Source organism: Streptopelia decaocto (assembly GCF_964273445.1).
Source record: "Streptopelia decaocto genome assembly, chromosome: 5".
NCBI classification, from domain to species: domain Eukaryota; kingdom Metazoa; phylum Chordata; class Aves; order Columbiformes; family Columbidae; genus Streptopelia; species Streptopelia decaocto.
Genome location: NC_138659.1, coordinates 29,351,279 through 29,358,063, shown reverse-complemented (window position 1 = coordinate 29,358,063; position 6,785 = coordinate 29,351,279).

The following is a 6,785-nucleotide window of genomic DNA, read 5'->3' as shown; positions in this document are numbered from 1 at the left end:
ACAAAGCCAAAGAAAATCAGTGTATTGACATGTATTAGATGTGAATTCCTCTTTGCTCTCTTCCTTCGTTAGGTGCTCGCAGGCTGTGCTGCTCTAGTTCCTCTCCAAACAACATATTTTTCTTTTCTCTCCAGTGAAACTCTATTAATACTATTCCTGGAAATATCATTATCTTTCATTAACACACTTTATCAAATTCTACTGTTTATCAAGTGCAACTAGTTTATTGAGATTTCAGAGGTAATTTTTTTGCTTAGCTTAAGGCTATAATTCTACAGATTGTATTAATTGAGCAAGAGCTGAATGGTTACATGACTGCTTATCACACTGCAAATGAAATTACGTCTAATTAAGGATGCACACTTGTTTGCTACCTTTCTTTAGCACAGATATTACTTGAGGTAAACCAATACTGACAGAATTACTAAAATTAGATAATTCTTAATATCTCCAAAGAGACCTTGCCACATCATAAATGAGTGCTTTTTTCTTTTCTTTTAGATGAATACAATTCTCCACCAAAAATTATCTTCTGCCAGGAAATCCAACCACTTTCACTTAGTTGGAAGCCTTGAGGCTGAGTTCCTGCTTCTGGTTGTGGTTTGTTGTTGAGTCTAAAGTTTAGAGATCACATTTTGCTTTAAGATACTAGTGATTCTAGGAAAGAAAAAAAGTGTTGTGAAAACATGAGGCTTATTCTAAAATTAAATTTGCTTGCTTAAGCTGTTGCCTTATTCTAATTTCATTTAGTTTACTTTGGCGTATCGTAAGCAAGAGTTATTTATCCTCATTTTTATATGATATGATATGCAGATAATGTTTTATCATTTATACGCAGCAATCACATATTTCTTCAAATCTGGTGATCTTTAGCTATGGTGCCATGGCTCAGAGAACTTCAGAGAACTGTATCTCTGAAGTGCAATAGCTGGCTATTCTGGGGTTGTTTTTTCTGCCGATCACCTGGAATTTACATTGTTTGTAACTCAAAGCCCCCTGACGTTAATGGAAATCTTCCTATTGCTTTTTAATGGACTTTGAATTTGTATTTTATGGTATACTTAAAAATAACTCTGGCATATTTTTACTTCAAGATACAAAACATGATGAGAATTAGAGGAGAAAACCCCAGAAAATCAAAATGAAGCTTCCTACATTGGAACAGGCTGCCCAGGAAAGCAGTTGTGTCACCTGGAGGTATTTAAAAGATGTGTAGATGTGGCTCCTAGGGACAAGACTTGCTGGCCGACCTGGCAGTGCTAGGTAACAATTGGACTCCAATGATCTTAAAGGTCTTTTTCAACCAAAATGATTATATGATTCTGTACTTGCTAGTATATATTCTTGTTTGGGGAAATTTCATTAGATAATTATAAGCTGCTTTGGAGTATTTTGTCATTTGTAGTGAAATATATTCTTCATTGTTAATACAGAGCCACTATGTGGCTACTGTTAAATAACAGCGTCCTGACTTCACTGAGTTTATTTTGTAATAGAAGGGGTTGCATTAACATATCTGGAAAAAATCCACAAAAATACTACTATATAGTTCAACAAAAATTGTCTTAGTGAGAACTTATATCAGGTAAGAAGTCACATTTTTGGGTTGTTAACACCTTTTTATTTTTTAAGGAAAGTAAAATTGTCAAAGCTTGAAGAAACTACAATTTTGCCAGGATTGTGCTGCCAGAGAGCTCAGTGTTGTGCACTGTAAAACAGATGGGTAATAATTACTGTAATAAGACCTATTTTTCCTGTTATTAAAATATAAATAACTCCTCAACCATTCCAAATAGTTGTTAAATTTGAATTTTGGAAGAAAGAGGATAAAATAATTTAGCTAATGGCAGAAAAATACAAAGGCCATAATGTTGATTGATTCCGAACTAATCTCTTCCATCATTTTCACTGATTTCTGTAGGAATTTTCCAGTTATCACCACAATTTGATTTTCTCTATCTGGAAAGTGACTTTAAAACTGGATGACCATTTTCACAAATGCTTGTTTTACACTGATATATTTTAACGCATTATATTACCATTCCGCTCCCCGCCCCCCCCTCCCCGCCCCTAATTATAACAGAAAAGCACATTTTTTTGGCACAAATGTCTCAGAAATTAAAACCTATTAATTCACGGATTCATGACTACAAGTATTCTTTAATTCTCTTCCACATTTGGTGCATTAAACAGAATTTCTGTTGAAAGTTTGTCTTCTCTTTGATGTGGAAGAAATGGTAACATATTTCTAGAGCATAAATTCAAGTGTAAAGCCTTTGAATACAAGACATAGGATTCCAGGGTCACAGAGAGCAGATGTAAAACTTGAAAAATCTTCATAGACCATGAAATGTATGATTACAAAACTGTTATAGTAAGTGATGAAATTGTTGACCCACAGAAGTTCACCATTTTGTTCCCTTTCACATTTGCAAATACAGAAGGATTCTGTGTTAAAAATATACTTTTGTTTTTGTACTTAAAGGCAGCTGTGCTCTGTTTCCTGATACTTTTGATAATCAGGAGCAACTAATATTAATCTGTGATTTTGTAACAGAACTGGAGACTGGAAAAACACACACATTTTGCCAACAGCAGCATTAATTACAGGTTCTTAAACAGAAAGGAAGAATTTCACTTGGTCACAGCTCTGACTGTACTATCATTATTTGCTCACAATGAATCACGTTTTTCATTTTGTTGGTGAGTTACCAGTTTCAAATATCTTTTTATTCTCGTATGAATATATGCAATTGAAACGGAAAGCATGATATTTCATCATAATTACTGGAACGAAACACTTGTCAGGGCCCAGGACAGCATATTGGAAGATGACACTCAATAGTGAGTCAAGTGCAATGGTTGATTTTATGTTTCTGGGGAGAAGATCACTTCAGCCTCTTCTATCTATTTATTTATGTAGATTGTAAACCCCTCAGGAGAAGGGCCAGTCCTGTTACTTTTCATACCATCCTGATTATGACTTGAACGTGAAATCAAACTATGGCAAAGCTGCCAAGCTTTCTCCTGTTACCTGCATCCCTCCACCATCTCCTTCCTCAAACCCTCCAGCTTCTCTCTAGTAACAATCAGTAATGAACTGTAGATGGAGGATGACATCGGCTGCGGTATGTGAAGTACTTCACATGCAGGTAGGTGTGGGGGATGATCATAGCTCTCATCTGGACATACAGGTCCTTCACGACCTCCAGCCGTGTCTTCTGCAGGCTGGGGATGCTAAACCCTCCATGAAAGTGCTGCAGACGACAGAACCTGCCCAGCAGTAGATCATTAGATTTTCCTTCCACCTTTCTGCCAAAGTCAGTGGGGCCCAAAAATGGTTTAGAATTTCCCCCTTTAAAGAAAAATTAATAGAATTATATAATGGCATTTTAAATGTGATTTACCTCTCTTGTTAATTAACTTCTTAATTAGAAGTCTCCTAGATTAGTAACTAACTTGAGGAACTGCCTTTATCAATACTGTCACCCTTTACCATATTCCTTAAATGAAAAATCATTCCCTTCAACAGAATTTCACCCTTGTTTTGAGCCACAGTTAAAGCAACAGGTAGACCACATATCCCAAACAAAGGCATTCAGAATCAAGTCACTGAGGAAATTCTGTTTGCAACCAAAATATCCTTTAGAAATGTTTAATCTATCAAAACTTCCCATATTAAATCCCAAATGTGTGTATAAGCAAAGAAACCAAATAAATAATACCACATAACTTGAAGGTATACAGCAAGCATACCCTTAATGAGATTTATTTGTGTAGTGGACTTGGTTTGCCTGTTATGTCACATGGCATAAATATAATAGGTTAGGACAATTTGAAGGAAATGATTTCTTTATTTAATTTGACCTCAGCAGAATGACTGAAAAAAGTACTTGAAAGATTTCTTCTAACCTAGTTTTGCAGTGTCTCCATTACGGAGAATGGAAGAAGAGAAAAGGACTTAATCTGACTCAGCATTTACTATCACTTTGTAGACTGTTTGTTCTTATGTGTCAGAATATTAAAGAGGTGAGTCATAAGAGAGAACATTTTGTCCCACATATTTAAATGAACAAAAGAAAATTATACTGTTATTGTTATGGGTAGAATAGTACTTCCAGTTAAGCCCACTCACTACAAATTACCCCAGCACGAACAGGCAAGATTTATGTCAGTAATAGTGTTATGTGTCTCCTCTGGCCATTTAAAGATTTGTGTCTGTGGTACCACAAAAAATGGACGCTTATATAATCGTGAAGGAGGCAACCCTTGATTCTGAAAAGTCACATTGAACTTTAAAAAATATGTTTCTGACCGTTAAATCTACTATTGATTAAAGCCAGCCAAATGGGTACACAATTACAATATGAAGTTTCCCAGAAATTCTTGAAGGGAGTTCTTACAAACTGGTGGATTTATAGAAATAACATCCTCAGATTATTTTGTAGTCAACATTGAAAAAGTAGTTAAAAGATGTTCCAGTGACACATCTGCTATATAATAAGCCTGCTATTATTCTATTCCTCTTCCCTCATTTCTAAGAGGAATAATTGTACAAAGTAACACATAAAGCTACGTATCAGAAAGAAGCAAGCTAATCACAGAAGGTTCCTAGCCATTTCTCATGTATGCCTTGTAGTGACATGATAGAAAAAGAAGGTGTCAGGAGGTACCATATACACAAGGTTTGCAAATGAAGAAGAAAGTGGAATTACTGTCCTCCAGGTATTTCTCTTATAACCAAGTTAAGGCACTGTTTGTGGTAACCAAATCATTTTAGAGTGACAGTATGTGATTAAGATGAATCATAGAATCATTTTGGTTGGAAGAGACCCTTAAGATCATCAAGTCCAACCTTAGCCTAAATCTAGCACTAAACCATGTCCCTACGAGCCTCATCTACGCATCTTTTAAACATCTCCAGGGATGGTGACTCCATGACTTCCCTGGGCAGCCTGTTCCAATGCCTGACAACCCATTCCATGAAGAAGTGTTTCCTAATGTCCAACCTGAATGAAAGTGTATATCTAAGTAGGAGGAAATGCAAATCAATAAACTGATATAATGAAAGGTTTCAGTAACCACTTCTAATATTTAGCATTGGTTGGCATGATCTGTTAGTGAATTATTTGACGAATCAGAAGGATCTTCTTTCTTATGGTTATGCAAACATTGCTAAGAACAAATATGAATAATACAGTAAAGAATATTTTTTTTTATTATTGTATTGCATATCCTGGCCTGTTGCAAATGTTCTGGCTTAGACTGGAAACTTCTGGATTTAGTAATTTTTTTCCACTTCGAGTTTTGTCTGTGTGTTTGATAGCTGGATGATGGATGCTTGAGCTCTCTCCTCCTCTGCTAAAATGGTTTGGTAATGATGATTAAGCCAAATTCAGCAGTTTCAGCAGTTTAGCTGATGTTTCTGGTCTGTTCATTGAGGAATTGCTTTGCAGGTCTGCTGGTATCTCAGAAACGATATGTTTATTTGGTACCAATAGGCTCATCAGCCATTTGATGGCCAAATTCCTTGGCTAAATGAATGACTCTGAATTGACTTCTTGGACTCCTCTTGTGGCAGGATCAAGACCTACATTAAACCAGAAAATCTGTCTTTACTCTTCCTGGTGGGAAGAGCTCCAGTGCAAATACAAATGTCAGAAACTATAGCAAACGTCTGTGCCTCCTCTGTCCCCCCTTCACACTTCACCAGGGAGACTGTGAATATTTCCCCTTCTGCCTACAGCAGCGCTTACCTCATTTGTCAGGAGGCATGTCTCATTATCAAGAAGCAAAGAATTGAACTTCCTTGCTGATAGGGATGTTTAGAAAATAAAACACTATTATCCACAGCTGTGCTTCCAGTAAGAGCAAACAGTCCCTTTTTTTAGATATCAGCAGGTGGAAATCTCAGCAGAAGGATGCATGTTTGTTGTTATGATTCCTGATGACCTTTCTTGTTTTCACTCCACTCTGATACTGAATACCTACCAGCATGTTGGGGTTTTTAACCTCCTGAACTGATCTGGGCTTTGTTACAAAACACCATTAATTTATATTTAACTACCCAGGAATTTCCTCGTGTGAGCGCATTGGCCAGTGTCCCAGTTCAGGCAGTACTTATGCCAGAATTTGTGACTGTTTTATGAACTACTTCATGGTGAGGCATGAAGGTCAGAGCGGCAGTTATCTGAATGACAAAGCTATGGATGAGCTGTTCAGTGCATTCTGCTGAACCTTCCTTTTTTTAATCGAAGTGTTTTAACATATTTTAAAATGAGTAGTTTGAATATGCCAGGATACTCAGAGTGTGTATTTTATCCACTCTCCTCAAGAATCAAGCAAATCTAGGATTCTGAGACCAGATTTTGAGGGTACATATTGCAACTTCCATTACTTGCTTCAGGTACCTACGCTGTCTAACGGCACACCAATATGATAGTGCACTTGTTCTTGTAAAACATCTATTTTCTAGTTTGGGCAGAAAGTTACTGTTTTGTCTTAACACTGTCAAGCCAGGACCTAAATCAGAAATTATACCTGATTTTGAAAGGGCACATAGCAACTACATAACGCTTTTAAGGGAGCCTTATTAGTGAAATTTATATGAGCCTTAAAATCCTTAAGAATAGGTGACATCCTTTATTGCACACTTATTGCCATTTTACTATGTACATCATCACCTTCCATATCACTGACCTAATTTTCTGCCTACATTTTCCAGACATGAGGTGTAGTTGGTATCTAAAGCAAAATCAGCCCTGATCAGTCTTAACTGTTTCATT